The sequence below is a fragment of the Nerophis lumbriciformis genome, linkage group LG16 (genome assembly GCF_033978685.3).
Source record: "Nerophis lumbriciformis linkage group LG16, RoL_Nlum_v2.1, whole genome shotgun sequence".
NCBI lineage: Eukaryota > Metazoa > Chordata > Actinopteri > Syngnathiformes > Syngnathidae > Nerophis > Nerophis lumbriciformis.
This window is the reverse complement of record NC_084563.2, coordinates 36,570,240-36,586,238: the sequence shown is the minus strand read 5'-3', so window position 1 is coordinate 36,586,238 and position 15,999 is coordinate 36,570,240. Positions and strand designations below refer to the sequence as shown.

The following is a 15,999-nucleotide window of genomic DNA, read 5'->3' as shown; positions in this document are numbered from 1 at the left end:
AAGATGGTACACCCTTACACTTCAGCCCAACGTCCATAACCTAGTCAAATGGTTATAAAGGTTATGGTTTTAATTTGCATGATTGGCTATAAAATGCTTGTGTGAGAGTCTCCAAAAATGTCTGATAAGACTAGAAAAGTTAGTAGATGTGTTGCTTTGTTTGAACTGTGAATGGGGATGGGGTAAGTACCAACAAAATCACTAGGTTGGCAACACGATTTCCTCATGGTATGTTGTTTTCTTAGACCAGGTGCATACAAGGTGTGATAAAAAGCAGCGTTATGATGCCATCTGCTGTATGGTTATGTATTGACTTAGCCTGCGCATTGTGGCCTGTTTCTTACAAACCCCGTTTCCATATGAGTTGGGAAATTGTGTTAGATGTAAATATAAACAGAATACAATGATTTGCAAATCCTTTTCAACCCATATTCAATTGAACGCACTACAAAGACAAGATATTTGATGTTTAAACTCATCAACTTTATATATTTTTTGAAAATAATAATTAACTTAGAATTTCATGGCTGCAACACGTGCCAAAGTATTTGGGAAAGAGCATGTTCACCACTGTGTTACATGGCCTTTCCTTTTAACAACACTCAGTAAACGTTTGGGAACTGAGGAGACACATTTTTTAAGCTTCTCAGGTGGAATTATTCCCCATTCTTGCTTGATGTACAGCTTAAGTTGTTCAACAGTCCGGGGGTCTCCGTTGTGGTATTTTAGGCTTCATAATGGGCCACACATTTTCAATGGGAGACAGGTCTGGACTACAGGCAGGCCAATCTAGTACCCGCACTCTTTTGCTATGAAGCCACGTTGATGTAACACGTGGCTTGGCATTGTCTTGCTGAAATAAGCAGGGGCGTCCATGGTAACGTTGCTTGGATGGCAACATATGTTGCTCCAAAACCTGTATGTACCTTTCAGCATTAATGGCACCTTCACAGTTGTGTAAGTTACCCATGTCTTGGGCACTAATACACCTCCATACCATCACAGATGCTGGCTTTTCAACTTTGCGCCTATAACAATCCGGATGGTTCTTTTCCTCTTTGGTCCGGAGGACACGACGTCCACAGTTTCCAAAAACAATTTGAAATGTGGACTCGTCAGACCACAGAACACTTTTCCACTTTATATCAGTCCATCTTAGATGAGCTCAGGCAACGGTTTTCGCCTTGCATAGGAGAGTTTTAACTCGCACTTACAGATGTAGCGACCAACTGTAGTTACTGACAGTGGGTTTCTGAAGTGTTCCTGAGCCCATGTGGTGATATCCTTTACACACTGATGTCGCTTGTTGATGCAGTACAGCCTGAGGGATCGAAGGTCACAGGCTTAGCTACTTACGTGCAGTGATTTCTCCAGATTCTCTGAACCCTTTGATGATATTACGGACCGTAGATGGTGAAATCCCTAAATTCCTTGCAATAGCTGGTTGAGAAAGGTTTTTCTTAAACTGTTCAACAATTTGCTCACGCATTTGGTGACAAATTGGTGACTCTCGCCCCATCCTTGTTTGTGAATGACTGAGCATTTCATGGAATCTACTTTTATACCCAATCATGGCACCCACCTGTTCCCAATTTGCCTGTTCACCTGTGGGATGTTCCAAATTGTTAACTCAATGACAACAACCTTCTTCTTTTTATGCGTATACTTTACTGAGTTTAAGTTCAGGGAACACAATAACAAACCGGCCACTGCCGTTCACATAACCGACTTCCCCCCGGAGCCCGCGCATAGAGCAATGCATGCTGGGCGTTACCGTAAATACACTAAAAGAGTTTACCATAATAATGTGCAATGCAAAAACAGAACATTTACAATCTCCCACCTTTTTTTTCTCTTTTTGTTTTTTTGAACACACAAATCACAGTCTATTATTAATGTCCATAAGTATGAAAATGTAAGAACATGGTGACCAACAAAAAAAAACTGTCCACAAAAGAATAGTCTCTATTGCAGTTTCCACTCTCCAACACTGAGTGCCTTTAGGAGCTGAAGTGTGGATGCACCTCGTTTTGTCAAACAGTCAGCTAGCTGCTCTCCTGTAGGTGCCCAGAGAATCTGTTGGATTCTTTTACTTTGAAGAAGTTCTTTGATGCCACTTATTTCAAGGCGGAGCCTTTTCTCTGTCACTGACTTAGTAGACTTGATGGCGTCTGCAAGGGAGTGATTATCAGTGACACACACTATTGGTAAGACATGTTGTGATACATTCCCTGTGGTAAGTTCTGCATGAAGGTCAGATAAAGAAATGGCACGGTCAACAGCATCTGCAAGGGCAAGAGTTTCTCCAGCAAGAGTGCTCCGTACGACTCTCCTTATCTTTTTTGACTGCCAATACACAGGTGAGAATCTTCCTTCCTCACCCATCAGCAGAATGAGATGTCCCCCTTGAGTGCCTCCATCTGTAAGGTTTCCCAGCGAGGCGTCGCAGAACACTACTAGCTTTAGAGAACTGTCTTTTCCCAGGTTCTGAAACTTCAGTGTCACCTGTTCTGATTTCAATTTTTTCACCACCTTGTTTGTGTCATGTAAAGTCTGCACAGTAGCATGTTTTATGTTAGCTGCAAGGACACATGTATCAAACATAATATCCGGTCTACTTTGTCTGGCAACCCACAGAAGTTGACCTATTTTTGATCTCAGGTCATCAATTTCACTTTCAGTCAAAAGAGCATCCCGTCTCATGGCTCTGGAGATGTCTATGTGAATTGGCTGGAGATTCTGTATGTAATTGTCTTGATGCATACATGTTACTCCATTTGCAGTGACGTACTCCATGCCTACATAGCGAAAACTGTCATGTTCTTCTCTGCCCACTTGAAAGGTAGATTGCAGGTGAGGGATTACGGTTGTTGTGAAAATCTGTGAACCACCCCAGATGAAATCATCAACATGACAAGCAAGCACCCCAGACACATTAAAATCTTTATCCAACCAATAAAATATAGCAGGGTCAATTTGTGACATATTTCCTCCAGTTTGCAACATTGTTTCTTTAACCCTATTGTACCAGTACAGTGATGCATCATTTAGTCCATAAACACATTTGTTTAGCTTCCATAGAGTTCCCTCACTCTTAGCTTCAGGTGGTGGACGAACATAGATGTCTCGGGATAACTCATTTCCTTGAAGGAATGCTGACTTTATGTCCATAGAGTGGGGTGTCCATCGGTTTTGACATATCACAGACATGAGTAGTCTAAGAGACTCTGAGGCACATGTTGGCGAGTCTTTTGGGAGATCTTTTGTGTTTAGCTCTTCAAATCCTCTCGCCACTAGCCTTGCTTTTGAAACTATGCCGTCTGGTGTGTCTTTGAGTGTACACACCCATCTTGTGGAAATGCATTTTTGTCCCATGTTTTTTACTTCATCAAACACATCGTGTTTCTCCCAGTTACTGATTTCAGTAAGTTTAGCTGATTCAAATGACACATCCTTTGTAACAAGTACATCCTCGTGATCAGATGGCTGTTCCACCCTGTCCGATGACTGAATCTGCAGTGTGTCAACCTGTGAAAGGTCAGCTGACCTTGTTGTGCCAGTGAGGTTAACTGGCTCAGTGTACTCCAGATTGTACCAGTCCTTGTGTTTTCCAGTTGCCTTTCCCGCTCGACCTAGCACTTTTGCTGTGTGTGAAATTCCAGTGTCTCTTTCCACATACTTTATGAATTGTCCTGCCTTTAGATTCATACTACGGTCTGTTCTTATGATAGGAGGTTGTCTGTCGGATGGATCATTATCATGCTCATTGCCGTCTCTGTCATTATTTGAGCTCCCTGCCGCATTCTCTGTGTCAGGCACACTGTCTACATCACTAGATACAGTATCGGGTAGATCTTCAACATGTTCAATGTCACATTCTGCTGCATTAAGTTCTGTCTGGCTTTCTTGCTTGGCCTACATACTATTCTTGCATACTGGCGCCATCTTGCCACGCCCCGATGCAAGATGGCGCCAGTATGTGCTTTGGCCTGCCGTCTCTCGCTGTCAGCTCTGTTCGTTTTTGTGTTTTTTGCGTCTATTTTCGTTTCTGTCAGCTCACTGCTTGTGTATGACCGCCAAACACTGTTGGATCTTTGCCCCTCTCCCACTGATATGATCAACTTCGACGTTGGTTTTTCGACGTCCCAGTCAGCTTTTTCACCTGGCCGGATTCCTGCCTTCCTTTCCCGCCCCCTGGCTCCTCTCCCCCGGCGGAAGCGTCTCCGGCGCCGCGGTAAACGTGGCGGCCAGCTGGTGAAAGTTAGGGCACTCCTGGCCCGGCTTCCCGTGGCTCCCCGAAGGAGGAATGGTGCGGTATCCGGTCTCCTCCTGCACCCACGCTCGCTCGATCCGATCGGCTCCTGGCTGGTTCCTATCGTTGGTTTGGAGGAAGAAGCTTGCCGTCGTCGCTCCTGCTGTCCCCGCCCCCGGAGGCGCGGGGTGGATCACCGCCACCTGCGGGCTGTGTGTCGGGCCCCACCCGGATTAATTGCGGCCTTGGACGTGCTGGCCCCCGCCAGGTTCGGTCTTGTGAACGCAAGATCTTTGACAAACAAAACTTTTATCCTGAAGGATTTCTTCACTTCCCGCGGACTGGACTTCCTCTGTGTGACGGAGACATGGCTGAGAGCCGGTGAGTCCGCCCCTCTTAATGAACTTCTGCCTCCGGAGTGTTCCTACTTTAATTCCCCACGGCCGTCCGGTCGAAAAGGAGGAGGATTAGCAGTCGTTTTTAAAAATGACTTTAAATGCCGTCAGATCCGCCTACAATCCTCCTTTTCAAGCTTCGAACTGTGCATGTTTGAACTGGGTCTTTCTGATGTCGTCCTGTGTGCCGTCATCTATCGACCACCCAAGTACCACAAAGACTTTATAACTGACTTTTCTGAATTTCTGGCTGAAATCCTGCCCAAATATGATCGTGTCCTTATTGTGGGTGATTTTAATATTCACACCTGCTGTCCAGACGAGCCGCTTTCCAGGAGCTTCCTGAATATAATCGACTCATTTAACTTTGTACAGTCTGTGTGTGGTTCTACACATGAACGCGGGCATACACTCGATTTAGTGCTCTCGTATGGTTTGTGTGTTTTTAATTTGGACATTTGCGACGCTGTGTTCTCTGATCACATGCCGATCCTGTTTGATATTGCCACACAGTGTCCAGTTAAATTGTGCGCACCGCCCCAACGCTCTCGCATGTTTAATTCTTCGTCTCCTGCTCGGTTCTCCTCTATTTTTTCGACTCGTTGTGATGATAATTCTGCAGCATCTGTGTGTCTGAATACTGAAGAGTTGGTTTCTGGGTTCAACTCTATCTGTTTACAAACACTGGACACGATCGCCCCTTTCAAATGCCGCCGCGCTAAAACCACGCCTCAGCCCTGGTTGAATGACGTCACTCGGGCTGCCAGGCGCGTATGTAGAAGAGCAGAGAGAAAATGGAAAAAAGACAGGCTGCATGTGTCCTTTGCCATTTTTAAAGAAAGCCTGTTTTCCTTTCAGATGACTGTAAAAGCAGAAATGAATATATATCTATCTCAGATTATATCTTCTAACTGTAACAACCCCAGAGTTCTGTTTAAAACTATTAACACTGTCATTGATGCTCCCAAATCTGCTGGTTTTGATGCTTCTTTTGAATTCTGTGAAAATTGTCTCCATTTTTTCACTGACAAAATTGTGTCAACTAGAGCCAGTCTATCTCAGCCTTCATATGACCCTTCTGTTCCCCTGCATTTCTCTTCTGTTTTCCATCAGTTTGAGCCGGTGTCCTTTTCTTTTTTAAGTGACACAGTTAGTCATATGAAGCCCTCTGGTTCTCCTGCAGATGCCCTCCCACCTCGCCTGTTTAAGGAGGTACTTGCTACTATTGGACCAAGTGTCCTTAACATTATCAATAGTAGCCTCTCTTCTGGAATAGTTCCAGTAGAGTTTAAACATGCAGTGGTACGACCTCTACTTAAAAAACCCAGCCTCGACCCCTCTCTCCTCTCTAACTTCAGACCTATCTCTAATCTTCCATACATTTCCAAAATATTAGAGAAGGTTGTCTACAGTCAGTTGTTGCCCTTCTTAGAGGATAATGGTATCACTGAGCTGTTCCAGTCCGGTTTTAAAGCCCTCCACAGCACAGAGTCAGCGCTTCTAAAAGTTTTTAACGATGTCCTCCTGTCCACTGATTCTGGTAAATATGTTGTCCTGGTGCTTTTAGATCTGTCTGCTGCGTTCGACACCGTCGACCACGCCACCTTAATCACTCGTCTTGAGAACTGTGTGGGCATTAAGGGCGCCGCCCTCAACTGGTTCCGGTCGTACCTAACCGACAGGAGTTTTTGTGTAAAAGTAGACAGTTTTATGTCGTCCACAGCTCCTTTACCACATGGGGTCCCCCAGGGCTCAATCCTTGCCCCAATTTTATTTGCACTTTACCTTCTCCCCCTTGGTTCTATTTTTAGGAAGTACAGTATTGCATTTCATTTTTATGCCGATGATTGCCAGATTTATTTTCCCATGGCACAAAATAACACGGTTCAACGTCTTATTGACTGCCTGCACGACATCAAAGTCTGGCTTTCAGCTAACTTCCTGAGCCTAAATGAAGATAAAACAGAAGTTATGTTGTTCGGTCCAAGTCGCTCTCCCTCCCCCAACGTTGACCTCGGCACTCTGACCCCGTATCTCAGCGACTCTGTCACAAACCTGGGGGTAAAGTTTGACTCAGATTTTAAATTCGAAAAACAAATCAGCAGCGTCGTTCAAAAAAGCTTTTATCAATTACGCCAAATAGCGAAAGTGAAACCGCTTCTATCAAGACATGATCTTGAGAAATTAATCCACGCTTTTATCTCGACTCGTCTTGACTACTGCAATGCCCTGTATGTTGGCATTAGCCAGGCCTCCCTCGCCCGCCTGCAGCTCGTGCAGAACTCTGCTGCTCGTCTGCTAACACAGACCCGCAGACGTGAGCACATCACCCCTATTTTAGCGTCCCTTCACTGGCTCCCTGTGCGTTACCGAATACATTTTAAACTCCTTTTATTTGTTTTTAAATGTCTAAACAACCTCGCGCCAACCTATCTCTCCGACCTCCTTCAGCCTTACTGCCCCACCCGATCCTTAAGATCAGCCGATCAGCTGCTGTTGACGGTCCCTGACACAAGGCTGAAGCTTAGAGGTGACAGAGCTTTTGCCGTTGCTGCTCCCAAGCTCTGGAACGACCTACCCCTGAGTGTTAGACAAGCCTCCTCTCTTCCTGTTTTTAAATCTCTCTTAAAAACATACTTTTATTCCATGGCTTTTAACACTGAGTGATATCCATCCTGCAATGGCGCCCCATAATACACCTGCTGTGATCCTGTTTTTATGTTTTTATGTTTTTATTAATTCTATTTTAATTATTTATTTTTTATCGTGTTCTGTTTGTATTGTGTTGTGTTTGCTCGGTACTCGTTTTATCTTTTAACCTGTTCATTGTACAGCACTTTGGCTACCCCTGTGGTAAATTTTAAATGTGCTCTATAAATAAAGTTGATTTGATTTGATTTGATTCTTGTCTGTCACGAGACGTGTCAGTGTAGTGATCTGTGGCCTTGCGCAGTCTACAGCGATGCACCCGGACATAGGAGCCTCCATGTCTAACAAATATTACCACCCCGTCTCGTCCAATTACCACCCCAGGGCCTTTCCATTCATTGCAGTCCATTCTTTTGTAGTACACTTTATCTCCAGTTTCGTAGTATTCATCTGTGCTGCGAAGCTGTGTGCGCAGAGCTCTCCTGATTCTCTCAGAGCACTCTGCCTCAGTAAACGCTGTCCTTGCTGCATGTAATGCTGAAATGTGTTGTCCTACCCATTTACTCATGGTAGTGCCCTCCAGGGCAGGCGGTTTATCAACCAGCACAGAAGGTAGGTTCGGGTTTTGTCCAAACACCAGCTGGTATGGACTAAATCCATGCACATTGTGCATTGTATTCTTTGCCATCAAGGCCCAATCTAGGGCTGCTTTCCAGTCACAAACACTGCTTTTCTTCACTTTTAACAGGATCTCTGTAAGGGTCTGGTTATGTCTTTCCATCAATCCATTACTCCATGGACTGTAGGCAGCAGTGGTTTTCACTTCAATATTAAAGTTCTCAGCCATGTCTCTCATTTCCTCATTATTGAATTCACCTCCATTGTCACAAAATTTTTTAGATGGGGCTCCATGAACACTCACCCAGGAATGAATAAAGTGCCTCACAATTTCACTGGATTTTTTTGTGGTAACAATGCTACCAGCACTGAACCTGGTGAAGTGATCAATCATGTGGAGGTACCACACATTTGGTTCTAGCTCGTGTAGATCTAATGCCACAGTTTCATTGTATGTTGAAGCCATTGGTAGACCAACTGATGGCTTTGGTTTGGGCTTGTTGTACTTGAGACATGTTTCACAGCTGCTTACGATGTCCTTCAGAATAGTAACACTCTCATCATCATTACTTCCAGCACTAATTAATAATTTTTTTAGTTTATCAACTGAGGCATGTCCAAACTGCTTGTGAAGTTTCACCAATACTTTGTGTTTTTCATCTTTACTCATGCCATCTCTTATGGCCAGAACCTCATCAGTTTGGGGTTCATTCTCACGGGTAGCTGTGCAATCTCTGTCCACTATGTTTACACAGTAGTGTCCTGAGGATGTAATCTCAAGAGGCACTGGTTTCTGAAACATTGTGGCTTTATCATTCTCGATGTCAAGCACTGCTTTTGCCCTCTTAAGTGACGTTTTACTTAGTAATAAAGGAATGTTTACTGAGACCACCTCAGTCTCTATGTGGCACCTGGTTTGTCCTATTTTAGCTGGGACTTTTACTTTTTTTATGGAATGAACAACTTGTCCATCACCAAACTTAAAAGTCTTCTACTCTGTGTATTTTCCATTTTTTTCTTGTCACTCTCCTTTAGTGTATGGATGTAATTCTCCAGCCATTTTTCACCACAGACTGTTCTGGTGCATGCAGTGTCAATTACAGCTGAACCTAAGGCTTCTACCATGAATATTTCAGCATCAGAAACTGACTCTTTGGAAAACAATGCAACATTGCACTCTTCAATTGCTTCTGTCTCTGCATTTTCCTCTGTCATTTTTACATGTTCAGCCTTATTTGGGCAGTCCTTAGCCCAGTGAAATGTACTCTGGCAAATAGCACACTTAGACCTCCTGCCGAACCTATCTAGTGGGTTTGAGCCAGTGAATGGCGCCCTCTTTTGGTCGGGTTGGGAACAAAATTTCCTTCCGTCTCTTTTCCTTTGATCCACATAAAAAGCAATATCTTCGCGCATGTGAATTCCCCCGCTGCATGTGGGCGGCTGCATGTTGTCTCCAAAAATCCTTTTTAAAGCTGACTTCATGCTTGCAAATGTAAGTGTTGAACAAGCTGTAAGCGCAAGCTGTTTATCTTTAACATCGAGACTGGCTGTATCCAACAACTTGAATGCCAAAACAGCGTCGGGAAGAACCATGTCAAATTTGCGCATTTTGTTGTACCTCTGCTCGAACTGAACGATGTAATCCACCATGGAAACTTCGTTTTCTCTCCGGATCTTGTCAAAGTCCGTGTATGCATCATAAGCTCTGTCCTTTTCTTCTTTTAAGAATACATTATCCAATGCCTTTACAAGGGTCTTCATCTCATCATCTTTGTTCAAATCATCCGCAGGTATTTCCAAAGCTGTATCTCTAGCTCTCCCCCTCAGTGATAGAGCAACAGCTAATGCTTGTTTCTCCTTATCGAGGTCGGTAACACGTATCCACATTTCCAATTCATTTTTCCAGCTTTCATATGACTTCTTTTCTTCAAACGCAGGAGGGACTCTGTAGTTAGCGTTGTTAGACATCCTCTGCTACCATTTGTTAACTCAATGACGACAACCTTCTTTTTTTTATGCGTATACTTTACTGAGTTTAAGTTCAGGGAACACAATAACAAACCGGCCACTGCCGTTCACATAACCGACTTCCCCCCGGAGCCCGCGCATAGAGCAATGCATGCTGGGCGTTACCGTAAATACACTAAAAGAGTGTACCATAATAATGTGCAATGCAAAAACAGAACATTTACACAAATAAGTGTTTGATGAGCATTCCTCAACTTTATCAGTATTTATTGCCACCTTTCCCAACTTCTTTGTCACGTGTTGCTAGCATCAAATTCTAAAGTTAATGATTATTTGCAAAAAAAAAATGTTTATCAGTTTGAACATCAAATGTCTTTGTAGCATATTCAACTGAATATGGGTTGAAAATGATTTGCAAATTATTGTATTCCGTTTATATTTACATCTAACACAATTTCCCAACTCATATGGAAACGGGGTTTGTAAATTGATTTGATTTTGATCCATAATGTTTTGAATAGATTATACACAAAAACTTCCCTACACATTTTGAACTTTCAGCGTCATTTTTCGTCAATTTGCCTCTGAGCGGCGCTTAAACGCACATGTCAACTGTACAATCAAAACTTATATTTGTTTCTTGTGTAAACAAAGCTGGAACAACAACATGTATATAAACATTTAGCAACACAACAGCGTTTTCACTTACGTATGGATGTATCTATTTATTTTCAAATAATTTATTTGACAGGGACGGTGTACATTAATAGACACTACTGTATATGTACCAGAATTAGCCATAAGGCTATTCACATCCGTTGTCCCTGGATGTTAAAATGATCAAACTAAAAGCAATAATGATTAGACAACAAAATATCATAAATAGGTCCATGATGAGGTACAGTCACGAATAACATAATTATATACAGTATCCTATCATTACATTTCAGTTTACATATAAAATCACTGTATAGAGACAAAACAGAAGTACAATTTTTCAGTTAATCTAACTATATACATGATACAAATACAATTCAGACAGACAGTTAGTGTCGACATCTTTGACTTGCTAGAAACCATGTTTTTAGATATTTTTTTTTAAAAATATTGTAAGAAGCCAACTCTCTATTGTGTTCCACTCTTGGGATGCTCTCACAGAAAAGGCACTCTGGCTGAAGGAACTCTTCCTTAGTGGAACCACACAGTGTCCGCGGGCGGCCCCTCTGGTTACACCATGCGTGGTGTTCCGTACCTTCACAAACTGGCTAAGTGGAGGTGAAGATAAACCGTGAATGACCTTGTAGATTAGACAGAGATTTGAGTATTTGATGACATTTTCCCAATTTAGAAGGTGGTGTTTTTGTAATATGGTGCAGTGGTGAAATATTTGTAGTTTGTTGTGCAGTATTTTTATTGTTTGTTTGTATAAAGATTTTAACGGTTTAAGTGAGGTTTTGTTTGCCTGGGACCGAGTGGTTAAGCAGTATGTTAAATGTGACAGGACCATTGAATGTATTATTAGTCTTGTTTAATGAAAAGATAAGTTGGATCTTATGAACCGGAAATTTGCTAAGTTGTATTTTACTTTGTTACAGATGTTTTTAATGTGAGATTTGAATGTCAGTTTTGAGTATATTAGTACTCCAATATATTTGTATTCTGTCACAATTTGTATGTTTTGACCAGAAAATGAAATATTGATGTCGTTATGGGGAATGTTAGATTTTGAGAAAAACATAGCGACGGTTTTAGCGACATTGAGTTTTAAGCGACACTGATCTAACCAATTTTTTATATGGAGCTTAGCTTGTGACAGTTTATCTGCAGCTTGCGAGGAGTTTTTTGCCTGTGTGTAAATAACTATCATGTGCATACATCTGAAGAAATACATTAAGGCACACTAAAGGAAGGTCATCAATATATAAAGAAAATAATAGTGTTCCTAAAACGGAACCTTGTGGGAACCCTGTGGACAGAGTTAGGAATGGAGAATATTGATCATTGGTTCTAACAGACTGTACGCAATTCGAAAGGTATGATTCTGTCCATTTTATTGCAGTTTGTGAGAAGTCAAATTAAGTTACTGAGTTTTGCTATTAGTATTTGGTGATTACAGCAGTGGTCCCCAACCACCAGGCCGCGGCCCGGTACCGGTCCGTGGATCGATTGGTACCGGGCCGCACAAGAAATAAAAATAAAAATAAATGAATAAATAAAAATAATATATATATATCCATCCATCCATCCATCTTCTTCCGCTTATCCGAGGTCGGGTCGCGGGGGCAGCAGCCTAAGCAGGGAAGCCCAGACTTTCCTCTCCCCAACCACTTCGTCCAGCTCTTCCCGGGGGATCCCGAGGCGTTCCCAGGCCAACAGTCAGGACCCGTCCCCCCACCCGAAGGCGGAGGGAGGCTACCCTCTCGTCCACCGGGTTGAACTCCAACGTGCAGGCTTTGAGCCGGGGGGCAACAAGAATTGCTACCCCAGCTCGTCGCCTCTCACTGCGTGCAACGCCAGTGTGGAAGAGAGTCCAACCCCTCTCGAGAGAACTGGTTCCAGAGCCCTTGCTGTGCATTGAGGTAAGTCCGACTATATCTAGCCGGAACTTCTCTACCTCGCGCACTAGCTCAGGCTCCTTCCCCCCCAGCGAGGTGACGTTCCACGTCCCAAGAGCTAGCCGAGGATCGGACCGCCAAGTGCCCTGCCTTCGGCTGCCGCCCAGCTCACAATGCACCCGACCTCTATGGCCCCTCCCATGAGTGGTGAGCCCATTGGAGGGGTGACCCACGTTGCCTCTTCGGGCTGTGCCCGGCCGGGTCCCAACTCCGGGCCTGGCTCCAGAGGGGGGCCCCGGTGACCCGCGTCCGGGTGAGGGAAATCTGAGTCTTTGTTGTTTCATTCCCATAGAAGTCTTCGAGCTGCTCTTTGTCTGATCCCTCACCTATTTATTTATATATATATATATATATATATATATATATATATATATATATATATATATATATATATATATATATATATATGTATATATATATATATATATGTATATATATATGTATGTATGTGTGGGGAAAAAAATCACAAGACTATTTCATCTCTACAGGCCTGTTTCATGAGGGGGGTACCCTCAATCGTCAGGAGATTTTCTCCTGACGATTGAGGGTACCCCCCTCATGAAACAGGCCTGTAGAGATGAAATAGTCTTGTGATTTTTTTCCCCACACATACATATATTGCGCTCTACTACGGTATCGAGCACTATTTTTTGGATAACCTTATTAAGACATATATATATATATATATATATTTTATTTTTTATTTTTTATTTATTAAATCAACATAAAAAACACAAAATACACTTACAATTAGTGCACCAACTAAAAAAAAACTCATTCACACTCATTCGCACAAAAGAGTTGTTTCTTTCTGTTATTAATATTTCTGGTTCCTACATTATATATCAATATAGATCAATACAGTCTGCAGGGATACAGTCCGTAAGCACACATGATAGTATTTTTTTATGACAAAAAAAACAAAAAAGTGCTGAGTTCTTTTACCATAAATGTGTATAAGCCAAATAGATCTTTTGTCCTGGATGGTTTAGGGATCTTGTCATCTGGTCAACTTCAGCTTCTGTTACATCAACAAAGTTCTAAAGTGTTTATTGGATATGCATTACTCTTAGTTGATGGAAAGGACTTAGCAATTAAGGATACTGATTCAAAGAAAAAATATTACATTTTTCATAATTTTTAAGTGGATTTTTTGTAATCTGTCCTGTCTCACTAATTTCTTCAAATGGTTCCAGATGGAATCTTCCCAGTTAATATTAAAATCCCCTAGAACTATGATTTATTTGCTTAGGTCACATTCTTTAAGTAGTTTTTCAAATTTGTCGTAGAAGCTTGCATCTGATGAAGGTGGTGATAAACAACAATAATAGTACATGACATTTGTGGAGATGGCACTATTTTTAAACGTAGGCATTCCAGAACTATAGACCATTGAAGTTATTCACAGTTAAAATGTTTTTTTATGTATATCATGACCCTATTACCTTTCTCCTGTTCTGTCTTCTCTGAACAGGCTGTGTAGCCTGGGATATAAGTACTGCAGTGTGGGCATTTTTGTAGAGCCACAATACTGATAGGCAAACATAGTTTGAATGGAGTAACAAATGACTAATTTGATCTGATTTGGACAAAATGTATCGTATGTGTCCGCCTAAAATTCTGCTAGGTTTTGTCTTTGGGTTCCAGATACGTTTTGAAGGATTGACAGTTTGAAAGAAAGCCCATTTCCTGTGTTTAATGATCAATGAATCAATCAATGTTTATTTATATAGCCCTAAATCCCAAGTGTCTCAAAGGGCTGCACAAGCTACAATGACATTCGCGGTACAGAGCCCACATAAGGGCAAAGAAAACTCACCTCAGTGGGACGTCGATGTGAATGACTATGAGAAACCTTTGAGAGGACCGCATATGTGGGTAACCCCCCCCCCCCTCTAGGGGAAACCGAAAGCAATGGATGTCGAGTGGGTCTGACATAATATTGTGAAAGTCCAGTCCATAGTGGATCTAACACAATGGTGAGAGTCCAGTCCATAATGGGGCCAGCAGGAAACCATCCCGAGCGGAGACGGGTCAGCAGCGCAGAGATGTCCCCAACCGATGCACAGGCGAGCGGTCCACCCCGGGTCCCGACTCTGGACAGCCAGCACTTCATCCATGGCCACCGGACCTGTGTCCCCTCCCCTCCACAAGCGAGAGGGGGGCAGAAGAGAGAAAAAAAGAAACGGCAGATCAACTGGTCTAAAAAGGGGGTCTATTTAAAGGCTAGAGTATACAAATGAGTTTTAAGATGGGACTTAAATGCTTCTACTGAGGTAGCATCTCTAACTGTTACCGGGAGGGCATTCCATAGTACTGGAGCCCGAATAGAAAACGCTCTATAGCCTGCAGACTTTTTTTGGGCTCTGGGAATCACTAATAAGCCGGAGTTTTTTTTAACGCAGATTTCTTGCCGAGACATATGGTACAATACAATTGGCAAGATAGGCTGGAGCTAGACCGTGTAGTATTTTATACGTAAGTAGTAAAACCTTAAAGTCACATCTTAAGTGCACAAGAAGCCAGTGCAGGTGAGCCAGTATAGGCGTAATATGATCAAACTTTCTTGTTCTTGTCAAAAGTCTAGCAGTCGCATTTTGTACCAACTGTAATCTTTTAATGCTAGACATAGGGAGACCCGAAAATAATATGTTACAGTAATCGAGACGAGACGTAACGAACGCATAAATAATGATCTCAGCATCGCTAGTGGACAAAATGTAACGAACTTTAGCGATATTACGGAGATGAAAGAAGGCCGTTTTAGTAACACGCCTCCAGCTAACTACAATCCGGTGTGTTGGTCAAATTTAGGGGCATGTAGAGTTGGGTGTTATCAGCATAACAGTGAAAGCTAACACCGTATTTGCGTATGATGTCACCTAGTAGAAGCATATAGATGCTAAAGAGTGCAGGGCCTAGAACCGAACCCTGGGGAACTTCGCATGTTACCTTAACATAGTCCGATGTCACATTGTTATGGGAGATGCACTGCATCCTGTCAGTAAGATAAGAGTTAAACCAAGACAAGGCTAAGTCTGACATACCAATACGTGTTTTGATACGCTCTAATAAAATATTATGATCGACAGTATCGAAAGCAGCGCTAGATCAAGAAGCAGCAACAGAGATGACGCATCAGAATCCATCGTTAGCAATAAATCATTAGTCATTTTTGCGAGGGCTGTCTCCGTAGAGTGATTTGCCCTGAAACCGGATTGAAAAGGTTCACAGAGATTGTTAGACTCTAAGTGTTCATTTAGCTGCTGTGCAACAATTTTTTCGAGGATTTTCTAAATAAAGGGAAGGTGGGACACCGGTCGGTAGTTTACCATGAGGTCAGGATCGAGGTTAGGTTTTTTGAGCAGAGGATGAATAACCGCTTTTTTGAATGCTAGGGGAACAGTGCCAGAGGAAAGTGATAAGTTTATAATATTTAGCACTGATGGACCTATATTACAAACAGTTCCTTGATAAGTTTCCCAGGAAGTGGGTCAAGAAA

At 42.6% G+C, this 15,999-nt stretch overlaps 1 protein-coding gene across 3 annotated transcripts in view; it reads left to right on the top strand.

The window, feature by feature from the left end:
* LOC133617224 (uncharacterized) overlaps positions 1-15,999 on the top strand; it is an 88,610-nt gene that overhangs the window by 35,400 nt on the left and 37,211 nt on the right. The window lies entirely within an intron of this gene.